This window comes from Pinus tabuliformis, chromosome 6, assembly GCF_031772625.1.
Source record: "Pinus tabuliformis cultivar Carrire ecotype Pingquan chromosome 6, CPIR1, whole genome shotgun sequence".
Lineage (NCBI taxonomy): Eukaryota > Viridiplantae > Streptophyta > Pinopsida > Pinales > Pinaceae > Pinus > Pinus tabuliformis.
In genome coordinates, this window is record NC_142292.1 from 1,568,523,800 (window position 1) to 1,568,527,896 (window position 4,097).

Below are 4,097 nucleotides of genomic sequence, written 5' to 3' on the forward strand. Positions count from 1 at the left end.
ATAAAGATGGAAGTGTTGTTGCCCCTAGCCTTCCACAACCTATAAGGTTGACACCACAAAAATTGGAGGAAAAAAGAGCAAAAGGGCTTTGTTACAGTTGTGATAGCAAATACACTAAAGGTCATAAGTGTGCTGAGAAGAAATTATTTTATATAAATTGTGAATAGGAGGAAGAAAAGGAACAAGAAATGTCAAAAGAAGAGGATAAACTCCAGCAACAAACCCTAGATAAAGAAGAAATCAATCCGACCATATCTTGTAATGCATTGGCTGGAATTACCACTCCTCAAACTATCAAGATAGAAGGACATATCAAGAAGAAAAAGGTAATAGTGTTGATTGATTCAGGAAGTACCCACAATTTTATTCATTGTAAGATAGCAAAAGAATTGAATTTCTTCCTATATCCAGCACCAGAGTGTCAAGTGATGGTTGCAAGTGGAGGAACCATAAATTGCTCTAGAAAGTGCCATAATATCAAGCTATCCATGGGAGAATATGTATTGAATAGCCCAATGCTTTCCATTCCAATGGGAGGTGTTGATGTTGTACTAGGAGTCCAATGGCTACAATCCTTGGGTACAATAGCTTTTAATTTTCAAGAACTTTTCATGAAATTTTCTACAGAAGGAAAGGAAGTTGAATTAAGGGGTATTGCAAGGAAACCGGGAAAGATAATCAACTCTAATGGTATGACAAAGCTTCTAAAAAAGGAACAACGAGGTGTAATTGCACAATTATGTTCACTAGATGTTTCCACATCGAAATCATCTATTTCTCCAGATCTCCAAAAAGTCTTGGACAATCATTCCAAGATATTTGAGACTCCCAAAGGTCTCCCACCTATTCGTGATCATGATCATCCTATTCATGTTAAAAAAATTATATATTATGGAGCAATGGAACACATAAAATATTGCAGAAATATAAACACAGAAAACACATAAGACAAGAGAGACACAGATATACGTGGTTCACCCAGTTTAGGCTACATCCACAGAGAAAGAACTAGTTCTTCTTTTATTATATTATCCAGCAAACTGAAGAGATACAACCTACAACAGATCTGTTGTAACACCCTCTTCGCTCTCAATCTCCTTTCTCTTCCTCACTTAGAATACAGATCTACATAGACGTAATACAATTCCCTCATATATATTGAGGGGCTGCCTTCTAGGGAAAAAACCCTAAATTAAACATGACTTCTATCGTCAGATCATTCGCCTAATGAACGGCCTAGATTGACTAGAAATTACTAGACTTTTACAAGGCAATTTTACATCTATTTTTAGCTTCAGGGGCACCGCCCCCGAACCCCCACAGGGGGGACAAGTCCCCCCTGCGTGGAGGGGTGTACAGTCTTCCTGGGGTATAGATCTGGCTAAAACCTTTGAATACAGAAGATAATCAAGCTCCACACCTAACAATCTCCCACTTGGAGAGTGATTATAGCAACTCCACCGCAGCTTCATTTGCTAGACAACGACTCCACTTTGGACCTGGCTGTTTCTCATCTTCTTCATCATACTTGAAGACCAATTAAAACTAAGCAGATTCTTAGTTTCTCCCTGGTTACAACATTTGTTAGCATATCTGCAGGATTCTGGCTACTGTGTATCTTTTCCAACTTCAACTATCCATCTTCCAATGATGACCGTATGAAATGGTACTTGAGCTGTATATGTTTAGTCTTGGAATGAAATGCAGAGTTCTTTGCAAGATGTATGTCACTCTAGTTGTCACTGTATAACCTGCCCAACTCCTGCTTCTTACCCAATTCATCCAGAAACCTTTGTAACCAAATCATTTCTTTGCTAGCCTCTGTAGTAGCAACATACTCTGCTTCTGTTGTTGAAAGTGCAAAAACACTTTGGATTTTTGAAACCCAACTGACAGCTATTCCACCTATAGTAAATACATATCCTGTAGTGCTCCTCCTGTTATCTCTGTCACCTGTCATTTCTGCATCAACATATCCCTGTAGAGCAATGTTTGAACCACCAAAGCATAATGCTTGATTCTTAGGTACCTCTCAAATACCTAAGAATCCACTTCACTGCCATCCAATGTTCTTTTCCTGGATTGTTCATGTAACTGCTTACAACTCCCACTGCATGTGCAATATCAGGCCTTGTGCAGACCATTGCATACATTAAGCTTTCAACTGCTGATGCATATGGAACTTTAGACATATGAGCCATTTCTTCCCGAGTCTTGGGACACGCCTCCTTACTTAATTTGAAATGGCTAGCTAAAGGTATACTAACTGGTTTTGCATTCCGCATATTAAACCTTTTCAACACCTTTTCTATGTACTCACTTTGAGACAATGTTAATTTGCAGTTCTTCCTATCTCTAGTTATTCTCATACCAAGGATTTGTTTTGCAGCACCCAAATCCTTCATTGAAAATGATTTTGCCAATTTCCTTTTGAGCACATTTATTTCCTAGATGTTAGAACCTGCAACAAGCATGCCATCTACATACAATAACAATATAATATAGCTTCCATCATTTTTCCTTTTGATATAAACACAATGGTTAGAGTGACATCTAGTATAACCTTGTTCAGACATAAACCTGTCAAATTTTAGATACCACTGCCTTGGAGCTTGTTTTAAGCCATACAAGCTCTTCTTCAACCTGCACACTAGTTTCTCCTTCCCTTTTACCTCATATCCTTGTGGCTGCTGCATATATATCTCTTCCTCCAAATCCCCATGGAGAAAGGTTGTCTTTACATCTAACTACTCAAGATGTAAATCTTCAGCAGCTACTAGACTTAGAATAGTTCTGATTGAAGTCATTTTCACAACAGGAGAAAATATCTCATCAAAGTCTATACCCTTTTTTTGTGCAAACCCTTTCACCACAAGTCTAGCTTTATACCTTTTTCTACCTCCATCTTCTTCCTTCAACTTGTAAACCCATTTATTCTGCAATGTTGTTTTACCTGCAGGCAACCTGACTAAGTCCCAAGTCTGGTTATGTGCTAAGGAGTCCATCTCTTCTTTCATGGCTTGCTCCCACTTCTTCCTGGTTTCTACATGCACTGCTTCTTCATAACATTCTGGTTCACCAGAATCAGTCAACAATACATAATATAATGAAGGAGAGTAACGTTCAGGGGGTCTACTTATCTTGATAGATCTTCTAACACCACTTTTAGGTGTTTGAGGTGCTTGTTGCTATTGTGGTTGTTGTTCTAGCTATTGATCATTATGATTTTCAAGCACCATCACTTTTCCTGTGATATTGTCAAGCACTGTGTATTCTCTGTTTTCTTTTTCCTGTTTCTTTTCCTGCAACTGAGTCTTATACAAGACCTTTTCATTGAATATTACATCTCTACTCCTAATGATTTTGTGATTTTCATAATCATATAAGCGATAACCAAAATCATTAACACCATATCCAATAAAGGTACATTTCTTTGATTTTTCCTCAAGCTTTGTTCTATTTTCTTTGTTAATGTGGACAAAGGCTTCACAACCAAAAGTCTTTAAAAAAGAGTAGTTAACCTTTTTACCTGTCCATGCCTCCTCTGGAATACCACCATCCAAGGAACTTGAAGGGCCTCTGTTTATTAGATAAACAACAGTATCTACAGCATCTACCCAAAATTGTAAAGGCAATCCTGCATGCAATATCATGCACCTTGCACGCTCCATGATTGTTCTGTTCATCCTTTCTGACACGCCATTTTCTTGTGGTGTTCCTGGAACTGTCTTCTCTCTACGAATTCCATTCTCTGAACACTACCTATCAAACTCTTTTTTGCAATATTCACCTCCATTATCTAATCTGAGACACTTCAACCTTTTTCCTTTCTCATTTTCAACCAAAGCTTTCCATTTCTTGAAAGTATCAAATACATCAGATTTATTTAGAATACAATAAATCCAGGTTTTTCTGGTTGCATCATCAATAAAAGCAACATAATAACGAGAGCCACTAAGAGATGATACCTGAGCAGGTCCCCATACATCTATATGCACAAGCTCTAATTTTTTGCTCTTCTTTTCTTTCCAAACTCTAAGGAATCTGACTCTCTTTTGTTTTTCATAAACACAATTTTCACAGAATTTTAAATCAAC